Here is a 13,997-nt window from a genome sequence, read left to right on the forward strand (position 1 = left end):
ACGTTTTCATTCACTGTTCCTTGCTGGTGGAATGACCTTCCCACCCTATCCAGACAGCTGAATCCCTGACAATTTTCAAGAAATTTCTTCTGTGGGCACTTAACTGCTGCCTGCTGAAAAAAAATCTATTTCACTAAACTTTCACCTATGCTCTCACAATTCCTTAATCTCTCCCTATTCTAGCTTGTACTATCCTGAGCGATGGCTTTAACTTTGTATTAATAGCACTTCTCGTGTTTATTGGCTCTTTAGATTAATCGCTTGTATTCCTCAAATGTAAGTCGCTTTGGATAAAAGCGTCTGCTAAATGAATAAATGTAAATACAATAACTATATACAAATACAATAATAGACCAAAGAAATAGACCAAAATTAATTGGTCTCATAAGCTACGTTTACATGCAACCAAATAATCTGTTAGTAATCAGATTGATGCTTCAATTGGACTGAAAAGCCGTCATGTAAACACTGCAATCAATACAATGGTGCTCAAACCAAATTAAATTTAAATCGTAAACATAAATGTAAACATACCTATTGTGTCCAAAGCCTAATTTCATAACAACAAATTTTGTTCCTTTCTTCTTCTTCTTCAAAAAAAAAAAGAGACCTGTGGCTTCACACAGTACTTATGCAGATATAAATGTCATACAGACTACTTCTGAGATAGTTTTGCCATATTTAGAGCTGTACAGACCCTGGTCAATACTCACTTTCATTGTATGAAAAAAACAAGTAGTGGGAACATTCTGCGTAACATCTCTTTTTGATTTTGAAAATAAAATTATACAGCATGAAGGCAAGTAAATAATATTTTTGGGTGAACTATTGCTTTAAAATATCATTACTCATCCAGACACCTGTCTTTACATCTGACACATTTCACACAGTCAGGTAAAAGCCACACTATGTAAAGACAAAAGCTATGTCATGGAATATTTGAGCTGTCTGTGTGACGTTAGCATCGCTCTCAACAAGGAATCCTGAAACCAGCAAGGGTGTCTGACCCCTGAGAAATTGCAAGAAGAACCCTGAGGGGCGACACAAGGCATGCACAGATGGGCATGTTTTACCTCCACTGACAGGCTGCCGAGGGTCCAGGAAATGTCCGAGTCCACATCCTGGTCCCCGCTGTGCCTAAAAGAACAACCAGTTGCCAGCACCAGATCACTTTTCATTAAGTAACCATGGTAAAAGACAATAAGAGTGCTTTTTAAAAACAGACAAATTATCTCACAGCATTTATTTCACACATAAGTCATTTCATTCATAGCCATAATTAATACTATCAGGGAATTGAGAAAACAACATAGGATTGTTGATCTTTTAAGCTAATTAAATAATTCACTTAAGCAACAATGTCAGACAATAGGCTACAGTAAAGACAGATAATATCATAACTATATAGTTTATGACAAAGAAAAGCATCAGTATTGTAGTTGCTGACTGAAAAGTCACCCAGTGTAGAACAGAGGAAGGCGTGTCATCCTCTTTTTGGAAACACTAAGTTCACACAGTAATGGGAGTGTCACATTTTTTTCAACCTCATGAGCTATCATTTTAACTTTCTCTTCACTTGAAACTGCGTTGCTTTGTTATTTTTCGTTACCTGTTCGTGATAATTCTTGACAGAACGTCGACCAACAGTGGGATTTGTTTCAAGCGGAGCCGTCTGGATGGAGTTAAGAGCGGGAAAAGAGCAGCGAATTTAGGATGGCGCATCACGCGCGACGATAACAGGTGAGCGCGAGACTTCATGAACAAATCATGGCAGTTGCATTACACAAGTCAAACAAGAAAAATGTATGTATTTAATAGATTTTCTAATGCAATAGAGAGGCTGTTACAAAGTTTAAGCACAAAAAGAAGTAAAACATGGTAAAGTCAGAAGGAAAGTAGAAAGCCATGCGCGTTGTGATTGATTGATTTATTGATTGACAGGTTCAGCGATGTTTCTGTTCAGTACTCAGTCTGAAACTATTTGAAATAATATTTTGCTATTTTTTATATTTACTTTCCTCTATAAGATCGTATTAATTGGGAGACTACATGAATGAATTGTTCAAAAATAATAAAATAAAATGACTATTGGAAATTAAATGAAATTGGAAAATGGTCAAGTTATACACGACTTAAGTAATAGGCTGCAGTTTCCTTTATACATTAATATAAATTTAAGCTAAAATCTTGATGTTCATAAAAATGCTCAATGGACATTCTTCAGCTGCTATGGTGCAGAGATGGGTCACTCTGGGTCAGGTGATGAGACATTGGACAACTTTTAGGGTTTTAGACATTACTGAGTTTATATAAGCCTACAGTTACAGTGCAACAGCACTACTGTTTTGTTTTGGACAGACAGACAAACATTTTGTTTTACTGATAGACAAATAAATAGATAGATTGATAGGTGGAATGTGAGGGTTTTTTGAGTAGGTGTGACGGAATCCAGACTATTCTTTCTGCTTATGAATGGAATTTGATGTCATATTTATCTTGGCTCTCTGTACCCCCCAGATTGGCAGGAAATTATCAAAAGTCTGGGGCAGTCTATCAACTTCCTTTGAAGAAACAAATACATATCTGGAGATTATTATCAGCACAACCGTCCAACCTGTTTGCATTTAAAAAATGACAATAACACACTGTATTAATTTTACTTATTTGGCCAACAGACTCCTTAATATGATTTGTTCACTTCTAAATTTCAAAAGATAAAAGAATGTTAAACCTGTTGGTTAATAACGTCCCTCCCTGATCCACAACATGACACATGATGCAGGAACTGTGTACTGTGGTTTTCAATATTACTTGTTTGCATTGCTTTTCTTAGGACCAAAATTCTACAGTCAAAACAGATCATGTTATTTCCTCGCTTTTTTTTTTCTTTTCGTCTAAACAAAGAGATGTGCATTTTAGTGTTAAACAACACATCTATGCAAATAACATATATTTAAAATAGAATAAAACATTTCCATGGAACATCCATGTGCAGTCCAAGGAAGCTCATACCAATAAAATATTTTAGATTGGACAAATTTATGTTTAACATAGAAAGTTCAATGATTTCTCCAGACCTGCGATTCACTATTTTTCAATTACCTGATATTTCCAGGTTTTCCATGACTTTGAAAACCCTGCTTAAAGCTTGCAAGTCCATGTCTTTGGCCATCACAAATCTGTGAACTTTAACTATAACAATGCCTCTGAATCCGGATACTCATGAACAGCAATGAATGTAATAAAAGATACGTTACAACATTCCTCACCACATTTTTGTGTTAAAAAAAACCCCTGAGGCAAAAACTGATTGCGTTTAGTTTTGTCCAACAGCTCAGAAAGTAAAGTGCTATACTTAAAAATGTTTTCTTCAATAACCAAATTTTCCATTTATTCACACACAAATTCCTTCAAATGCAAAGACTTTGCTTATGACTACCAATTCAGTTCTCAAATATTAGTATATAAAAAACACGTATAACTTGAACTTTGATCAACTCTCTTTGTTGTTCATTTTCATTGTTCCAATGCAAATTACCTCACCTGGGGCCCTTTTATACATCCTGAGATTCTAATTGGAGTGGGAACACTTGAGCTGATTATTGTTTTCATGTTGAGAAATGTGTTTTAATTGAGCTCAGGTTGTGATGTTGTTATCACAATTACTGAATGCAAGTGCTTACTAAATGAGCACATGGTATACAACCTCATAACCTTTGCCTTTTTGAGCTGATTTCTATATACAGTAGAATTTTATCACAAAATGTTCACAGTTTGTGTCAAAACAGGTTTAAACAGTAGCCAAAATCATCAGTTTAGCTGGTTAGTCACTGCTGCTATGTACCATAACTACACCATTATGTAGGCAAAAAGGATATTTAACTATTGATGGCTATTCAAAAAAAGTAGCCACGTCTAAGCGCATAATAATTCCATGTGTGTATGCGGCAACAGAGCAATTGCATGAAGATACTGTTAATGGGAATGCTAATGCATAACCAGGTGTGTTAGACCTTGTTGGAAATTACGACTACTATAATGCTATAATATTTAGAAAGGGAAAAAAGAAGATAGAGGGCATGAGAAAGAGATTGTGTGAGTGGCTGAATGAATAAGCATTTAGACAGATTTGATGAAAGAGACTGCTGTAAGTTGAATGCCACTTTACATTAGACAGAATTACTGCCTCTCACACACAGTTAGTAATTCCTGTCTGCTTTTGTCCAGACAGTAAACCAGGAGCATTTCATCAGTCTTATTCAAACATCCCCACACAGCCATTCAATCACTCTCAGCACCAAAGCCATCTCAGTCTCCGTCTTATTACTGTAAACCAGCCTTAGACATTTAATGTTTCCTGTCTTTTCTATCTTTAAATCAAGTTGGGCTTTTATCCCCTTTTATAGAGATGTGAATCACTATTGACTTTTGTAAAACTTCTACCCGACAGTCTATTTAGCATGAGTGCAGCTTTTAATTACCAACCTAAATATCTTTTTGTGACTGACCTTTAAAGAAATATACAATATATCTGTTACCCTAATTTGTACCAGAAGGCGCAGCCAGCATTGCTTTTTTCATAAATAATAAACCTAAAATACTGATGCTACTAAAAATGTAAAAAGCAATAGCATATAGAAAATACAGAACATGACATATAAAAGATTCAGATTTTACAGAATACACATAACTAGAGACAAAAAGCATCAAAAAGTCAACACGAAACATGGTGTCAAATCATTGTACTTCTGTAAAACAGGACATTTAATTCAATAAAATGAAAGAGACTTTATTTAATGAATCAGGAATAGACTGGATTGTGAAAAGTGGGCATTAAATACTTTTAAATATCCTGTCCAACCTGCTTGCATTAAAAAAACAACAACAATAACACACTGTATTAATTTGACTTCTTTGGTAAACAGACTTTGTATAAAACAGACTTCTTTGTATAAAACCGATTTGTTTTATACTTCTAGATTTTAAAAGATAAAATAAATTCTAAACCTGTTGGTTAATAACGTCCCTCCCTGATCCACAACATGACACATGATGCAGGAACTGTGTACTGTGGTTTTCAATATTACTTGTTTGCATTGCTTTTCTTAGAACTCTTGCGATAACCAAAATTCTACACAGTCACAACAGATCATGTTATTTCCTCACCTTCTTTTTTTGTTTTTGTTTTGAAATATTCAATATATCTGTTGCCCTAATTTGTACCAGAAGGTGCAGCCAGCATTGCTTTTTTCATAAATAATAAACTGATGCTACTAAAAATGTAAAAAGCAATAGCATATAGAATATACAGAACATATACAAACATAAAAATATTCAGATTTTACAGAATATACATAACTAGAGACTTGTAAGAGTTAAAAACAAAGCATCAAAAAGGTAACACGAAACATGGTGTCAAATCATTGTACTTCTGTGAAACAGGATATTTAACTAAATAAAATGTAATATGAATCAGGAATAGACTGGTTTAAATACTAGAATAAGCATTACAGAGAATGAGATTTTTGTGACAAGTGCCAAAATTGAAATGAATAAATTGTTATTATTTTGATCAAAGACTCCAAGGATAGGTTTAAGGCCATAAATGTGTGTTCAGAACATAAACAGGGTCAATTTTAATTTCATGCTGACACAAAGGAAGATCTTTATAGCAGTAATGACCTTCACTCAGTTACACCCTGTTATTGTGTTAGATGAAAACACTTTTTCCTTTCTTTCTTTGAACAAAAGCATTTCTTTGTTTTTCTTTGAAGGATGCTTTACAAGCACAGCAAGCACCTGAGTGGACGATACAAGAGGTCCGCACATCACTTTATCTGGCTCCTCTGTCTTTGGGTTCACCTCCTGCCTCAAGGTTAGTACAATATACTGCATTTTTACCAAACTTTATTTGTTAGAAAACACATAGAAAAACAGAAAGACTTGCAAAGCTACGAAAGTCAAAACATGCCATTTAAGGATGAGAAAAACGAAAAAAGCTGATATGAAGATTATCATATTTCATCTTGACAGGTGATGTTAACAGATACTAAGCTGTGTGTTTCTGTATTTCTATATGAGCAAAGTATACAGAGATAGAGAAAGTCTGAAATTGCAAGTACAATAGTTTGGCTGAGCATCAAGTCCAGATATCCTCCTAAGACAGCATTTGCTTAATTGCTTGCCAGCACTCCTGTACAAGTCTATAAAACTGTTTCAAGCAGTAAAGCGATTAACAAGGATGGAAGGAGGCTGTAAATTGCAAACAGGCAGTACTGAGTCAGCTGTGCAGAAGAGTCACTTAATGCAGAAGACAAACTCACAACATTTTTAGGGGGCAGCATTTTTTTTTTATTACATTATAAAATCTGATCACGTTTTAGATTGAATTTAATAATAAACACTAATATTACCAGGAGAATTCACACACCCAGAGGGCATCTAGCTGAAGTAGAGCAAGAGAAAGACTGGTTGAGATAATTTGGAGGAGTCCAGTTGCCCGCAGCATGATGGTCCTAGCCTTAATGAATTAATCTGTATGATCACAGTGAAGACAAAGGGATTTAGAGCATTTCACACCTCATTCCTCTAGAGAAACCACCAACACAACACAGAGCATAGGGCGAAAAGTGCCTAATTGTGTTTCAAATGATGCACTATACACTACCTTTCAAAGGTTTGGTGTCAGTAAGATTTTAAGAAATAAGAAGGACACATTAAATGGTTAGTTCACCCAAAAATGAAAATTCTGTCATTTATTACTCACCCTCATGTCGCTCCAAACCCATAAGACCTTCGTTCATCTTCGGAACACAAAAGAAGATATTTTTGATGAAATCCTAGAGGTATCTGACTTCTCCATAGACAGCAATTTAACCACCACTTTCAAGGTCCAGAAAGGTACTAAAGACATCGCTAAAACAGTCGACGTGACTGCAGTGGTTCAATTTTATGAAACAACGAGAATACTTTTTTTACTTTATTCAAAAATATCTCTTCCCTGGGTGAGTAATTAATGACAGAATTTTCATTTTTAGGTGAACTAACCCTTTAAAATGATCAAAAGCGACAGTAAAGACACATAAAATGTTACAAAATATTTCTTTTTCAAATAAATGCTGTTCTTTTGATGGTCTTTTTTATTATGTACACACGTTTACGGAATCCAATTGAAGGAAATTAAGTTTCAAATGCATGTCATGACTTGTCACTAGCTTTAGCATGTTTAGTTCCTCCTCTTCTTGCGACATAATAAAGTGCCCAACATTCCACACTTCGTTTTTCGATTGAAAAGTAGTACATCATCTGGGTGCCCGCAGTGCACTGCGCTTCACTGCATGAACGCACTGCTAATACTACAATATGATGCCGAATAGTGGGGCTAAATAGGAAGAACCTGCATGGTTACACTGTGATCCTTAAAGGATAAAGCAGACATCTGATGGCTGAAAAACTAGAAAGGTGTAAAATGTTTAGGCTAGAAAAAGTAGGTTGTGACTGGAATGGCCATACTATACTACTACTAACTATACTATGAAAAAATGTTGTTTAGTTAGTACCATCAGTACTTTTAGCTAGCTATTCCCCAAAACTGGATGCTGAAATATTGTCAGAATAACAGATGCTTGCAAAGAATGGAAAGGGTAGACACCATATTTGACACAAATGAAAACACAAATGTGAAGGATTTAACTACAATCCATTCCGTTGTTTGCCGATTAAAAAAACATTAAAATAAGCCTTTACAAAAAGTTTACAGTATAGATGTGACCTAAGAAGACATATATAGAACAGAATGTACATCTATCAGTTATAATTAAATATGGCGTCTAGCCTGGCTAAAGTCCAGTAAATACTGGTTCATAGTTAGTAGCTAGTATTATTTTGACATAGTCAGGTGTACCTCACACCTTTAAGAGTATTCATGGAATGTTAGACTAGCACACACACACACACACATGTCAGTCAACATATGGCTGTCAGTTTAACTGGCAGGACACAGTGGAACTAAAGTTGTTCCTTTCAGGCCAAATCTGGGCCAGCCTGTTTTAGCTGGTTGTTTGCTTGTCAAAGCATCAAACAGAGGCATTATGAAACAGACAGGCCTCACGGGGAAGTGATGAGTTAACTGGACAGGTATGAGGGAATTAGAGGTAAGAATTAACATGAAGGTGTGCAAGTTTTGTGACAATTTAACAGAGCAGAATAATTTTCAGTGTCCTGAAAAGACCAAAGGTTACACTGTCTTTATAAAAGTTCTTAATGGGTTATACATGGTAAATGTCAGTGGCCATACAGCCTTTGAAAAATGTCATTCTTCTGGGTGATGCTAACCTTTTCTTAAAAATAACCAGGTTAAATTCAACATGAAATAAAAATCGACCCCATTTACTTTATTAATACATGTTCCAGGTCTTATTGTGAACAATTTGTAGTGCATGTCGCATTACCTTTAAAAAAAGGACTATTTTATAAAGGATATTTACAAAAAATCATTTAACTTTCTCTCTTTCCCAAGTGGATGGCTTCTTTATGTCTGATGCTAAGGCTGTCCTGCAAGCATGTGATGACCACTGGACTTTACAGGGGCAGTGGCGTATACCTGTGCTCTTTCAAACAACAGTATGCGTGGACGTAAAGGTCCTTTCCCCAGGCGAGTGGACTGCATTTAGCTATGTCTCCGCCCCCGCACCCCGCTATGAGCTGGCCCTGCAAGGGGATCAAAACAACCTGTACGCATGGCTGTTGGGCGTACGCCACCAGTTCACTGTCCAGCTGAACACTCAACGCTGGTACCACATATGTCTACGGTGGGATGCCCCTCAAAAAAGCTTCAGCCTGACAATAGATGGGAGCTCTGAAGTATATCAGCGGACCGCCATTGCCAAAGCAATTCCCCCTTCTGGACGTCTTCTGCTGGGCTGCCAACCAAATGAGGCCTCACTTAAGGTGAAAATGGCCACAGTGGAGCTCTACCTTTTCCGCATATGGGATGATGTAGGAGAGCACAGGGTATGTGAGGACGGGACCGTGATTGGTTGGGACTCGCAACTTTGGGCTTTCACACGATCCCAGGCCAGAGTCCAAGATAACACGCTTCAATGTGGTGAGTACAGGGGATTGACAAGAGGTGAGCCCATTTAACTGGTAATGGATAAGAGAGGCAGTCTGAAAATAGCAGTGATCATTTGCGTAATGACTGTGTATTAGTCAGCGTCAGATCAACACTGCAAACTATAAACAGCCTGAAGCACTTTCTCTCTCTGAACTAAAAGTATGCACAGTATTTTTTTTTGTAACATCTTCAAAGCTATTTAAAGCCTTAGTGTTGAACTACCCAAACAAATGTCTTGCTTGTAAAGAACAGCGTGTGGATTAGTTGGGACATGTTTAGTTGTGTAGTGTCATCATATACATGCATGTTGTAAATGATGCATGATGTTTTGATGTTGCATGATGATTTCACTAATTTAACTTCTCAAGAAAGCTCACTTTCATGCATGTATTATTTATAGATGAAATAACGATCCTGTTGGAAAATCCAGCTTTAGCTGGTAGCTGTATTTTGGAACATGGTAGCTGGTTTCTAGCTGGTTTAAGGTGGTCATTAGCTGGTTGACTAGCCACCATATTCGAAAAACCAGCTTGACCAGCTGGTAACCAGTTTGTTGCTGGTCCATGATGATCTACCAGCCTGTTGTAGCTAATAACCAATTTGAATAATAACTAGCTATAGGACCAGCTTATGATCAAGTTGAATTACCTAATGACTATCTACGACTACTTAAAGGCACAGTATATTTTTGTTTTTTTTCACCGCTATGGGTCGCTAAATTCTTCAAAACAATAACAAAAGCGTAGATTGATTACGCAGTGAATGAGCGTGGACTCATGGAACTTGTCGTCATTCCGATGGATCTAATAAATGTTTATGGCGAAATAATGTTTATGGATGAGTGAATGCATTCATGTTTTTACATGACTGTGGTATAAAGCGTGGCTGAGAATCGCGGGCGCGATTGCTAATGAGAGACAGATATCAGTGCCACACGCGAGTCCCAGGGGATATAAAGAAATGAGGACATTTCATTCTACCGAACTAGTTACTCGCAAAGCTGAAATACTACTAATACAGGTCAGTTTATTTGACGAATTAAAATTGTGAGGTAACGCAGCACTGTTTCACTTCGTCTCACATTACACTATCATACTAAACTGCATTGAAAGTTGTAATGTTATTCGATGTATTAGTTTGTTGGCTGTATGAGAATAACAGTAAGCTTGATCAACATTAGAATATTAACTGATGATAGTCTAACATTTCATCGTGTTGAGCTATATAACATTGATTAATCTTATGTAGCCTACATTTGCTTACCTTGTCTAATAACGTGCAAGAGCGGCGTCGAGTTCTGTCAAGTCAAAGTTGTCGCAAAGCTCTCGCCATCTCGGAAAAGCCACGCCGATATTGTTCCGTGTTTTTATTTCTCCTTTTGTCCCAAAGTTTGCTTGCTATGGTCCATAATGTTTGAACGAAACAACAACAACAGCGTGCCGCTAGACGTTACGCAGTGTCCGCGTCTGTTGCCATGGTTACTATGCAGTACAAGGAAACCAGCAGATATTACCTCATTGACAGGCGACAAGTGACAAGGGAGGGACGACCACTATTTAAAATTGTGAATTTATCTGAATTTACAAATTCTTGGAAACATTTAGGATAGTGTAAGTACACAGCTGAACGAAATATATAACACTGTGCAAGTGGTTTATGGATATTTTAATATAAAAAATCTTACATATTGTGCCTTTAATTAACATTATGGACCACCTAACAACTACGGATGTGCGCCATGACTAATTTCCATAATGTTTAAACTAAAATTTTGTAACACGCTTGTTGACTATTCTAAGAAATCACCAGAAAATGTTCAAAAAACAGTCTGTATACTGTAAGTGATCCATTTGAAATAGGCTACTTCATTTATGAATCAAACAGTCAAATCCCATACTGAATGCAGCTGAAAAACAGGTCATATACTGTTCACTTAATCAACATTAGCCAGTATAGACATATCTGTTAAAATCAACTAGGCAATAGAGGACCAATAAGTACAAACTGAAATGATTTTTGTTTTCCACTCCAGATATACAATGTATTATTTTTAAAATCTACATTACAGTAATTTAAACGTAGCCTTTATAAAATAAATAAATAAAGCAAAACATAAATGTGCAAAAAATGTAAACGACTGGTATTTCCAAAGGCGACTAGCAGCAGCAGTACGCACGTCCCTACTAATAACTAGCTAGGATCAGCTAAAGAGAACCAGCTAAGGATGAGCAAGCCCAGCTAATCACCAACTTGGACCAGTTAATGACCAATTTAGACCACCTAATGACCATCTTTAACCAGCTAGAAACCAGTTATCATGTTCTGAAACAGTTACTGGCTTAAGATGGATTTTCCAACAGGCGAGTCATTAGCCTTGCCTGTTCCCTGCATCAGAATGTATCTATCACCTAACCACTTTTCGTGTGAAATTTGCATATGTATACAGGAAATCTGCCTTAATTTTATTGTTTTTTAACTGCAGTAAACAATCTTTCTCAACTCATATCACCCATATCTCAACTCATAATCTCAACTCATTTAACATTCTTCTGATATGAAGAATCATTGGAATAAAGATATTATACTTGCCTTTGGTCAACTTAAAAAAAAAAACAGTAAATCCGTACATACATCTCAGATCAAATCTGGCTTCTCTGTTCAAGAAGTGAATAAGCTCACCTTGTAAGACACATGCCTTTTCTCCTTCACAGGAAATTATGAAGTCAAATCAATTTCAAATATCCTACAGGATATTTGAAACATTTCAAAACACACCCAGATGCCAAGGCTAGATTGAAAACCTTGGATGTCTTGATTAAAATGATCGGATCAGATTTTGATGCAGGGTACAAGTAAGGCAGTAGTAACAACACTCGCTCGCTCTTGACTTTCTATCATTTGTGCATGCCAATTCTATTTCTATATTTCATCTTCTAGGCCTAAGGCATTTGCGTATGAAACGCGATGTACAAGGATCTTCAACCCCATTCAGCAGTAAGTGCAGTGCAAGTGTGAATTCACTTCACTGAGTACTATTGTAGTGTGGTGGTGAGTAACTGTCTTGGGAAAGTTACTTTCCAAGCTATAAGCTATAAATAAATTATAGTTGCCTATTTTCTAACACAAAATCATTGGGTTACATCCCCGTTATGAATGAATGATCTTATTAAGAGTGACAGCATTAAGGCCATGATATACTCACGGCAAAGTTCTTTTTCGTTCTTCGCTTAGGGGTAAAAAGAAATGTGTGAAATACCTGATCAGACGCAAACATCCGACGCTACCCATGCTGCTGGTTGAATATCTACTGCTATGTGCTGCGTGCTTTCCATTCAACAGCGGTGATAAAACAGCAGCTAAGTAAAAAAGAAAGCGTAGTAAAGAAAGCATAGCGATCATTCAAGTCACGTTTATTATACAGCATTTCAATGCATTGCTTTAAAGTGTCGATTTCAATTAGAATTTAAACTTAATTTTCTATTATAAAGCAGCTCTCCAGTGTGTGTTCATGTTTTTACTCATGGATGTCTGACCTAGACGGACTGAACAGAAGAAATTAACCAGAGAAGCTTTCCAGTTGAAAGAAGGTGGAGCCTCAGATCTGTTGTGTAATCGCCACGGACCAATGGTAGTTCAAAGGTGTTTACCAGCCAAGCTGTTTTGAACTCCCGAAACAAACTCCAAACAAACTTCTTTTGGCCTGATTTTGTTCGAAATGACGTCACTAATTCGTTCTTCGATTTTGCTTGAAGTATATCAGGGCCTTTAAAATTGAACAGATACTGTATATACTAAAAATTGTTTTTAAAATGGAATACACCCATAATTATATGAGTTCAAAACATATTTAAGTAAATATTCTGTTTTAAAAAAGTATCAGTTCATTTACATCGGGCTTTCATACCGTACCTGGGGCCTCCCAAGCAATGCACTTATTCATTTATTGGTCATAGTACACTAATTCAGCTGTTTTAAATAAGAGATAATATCCAAAATTTGCAGTACTGTGGTGTGTCCAGGACTGGTTTGAAAACATCTGATTTACATGAACTGTCATTCATTTCCATCATTTGGAAAACAGCTGCTTGCTTGGACAATCTAGACAGCACACAAAGAAACAAAATGAATGAAATATCAGAATGAAATATCAAAAAGTGAAATATCTAAAAACAACAACAACAACAACAACAAAACACTCTAAACAGAAAGTTAGTAACCAAACCTGTATTATATATTTAGATTTAGAAGGCATCATTTACTCCATAGTTTAAATTTACATAATTAGAATAGTTCCCAGTAATCAATACTTCTCGTGAATGTATGATGGTGCTTATCTTTAACATCAGATGACATTTCCACTTCTCTGAAAATGCAGCTCTTCCTTTTGTCCTCGATCTCATGGCATGTTGCACTAAAAAGGTACGCATGTTCCAAGAATTGTGCATGACGCAAACTAATATTTTGATCAATGGGGGGTTAGGTAATCTTGTGCTTCTAAAGTTACATTGGACAAGAATGTGGAAAATGTATGTAGTTGTGTATAAATCAGCTGCACATCAATATCATCTTAATGATCAAAGATTAGGAAACATGTCCATCTGACAAGAATCACTCACCTACTAAGCTATTTCACATTTTTAATTCGAATTAATTGACACTTGTGCAGTTCCATGTCATGTAGTCATGTAGAATCCTGTAAAATAAACATTTAAAAATCAACTTTTGTGTAAAAAAAAAAAGTACTTATTAAAGTATAACAACAAAAGAATATAGGTATATAGGTTATAATTTAACTTAGTTTTTTGTGTTCTCTTCTTTTAGTGAATTAAATATATAGGTGTTTTTGTGAGAAACCCTAGAACTAATTTTGGATTTTAATGTT

At 36.1% G+C, this 13,997-nt stretch overlaps 1 long non-coding RNA gene across 1 annotated transcript; it reads left to right on the forward strand.

Annotated features, from left to right (window-relative positions):
• The first annotated feature begins 1,565 nt into the window (after positions 1-1,565).
• LOC127506279 (uncharacterized) lies at positions 1,566-12,226 on the forward strand. The gene is made up of 4 exons (XR_007927945.1): positions 1,566-1,740; positions 5,775-5,875; positions 8,519-9,106; positions 12,053-12,226. It is a non-coding gene; the product is annotated as an uncharacterized LOC127506279 (long non-coding RNA).
• The last annotated feature ends 1,771 nt before the right edge of the window (positions 12,227-13,997 follow it).

The sequence above is a fragment of the Ctenopharyngodon idella genome, chromosome 23 (genome assembly GCF_019924925.1).
Source record: "Ctenopharyngodon idella isolate HZGC_01 chromosome 23, HZGC01, whole genome shotgun sequence".
Taxonomy (NCBI): Eukaryota; Metazoa; Chordata; class Actinopteri; order Cypriniformes; family Xenocyprididae; genus Ctenopharyngodon; species Ctenopharyngodon idella.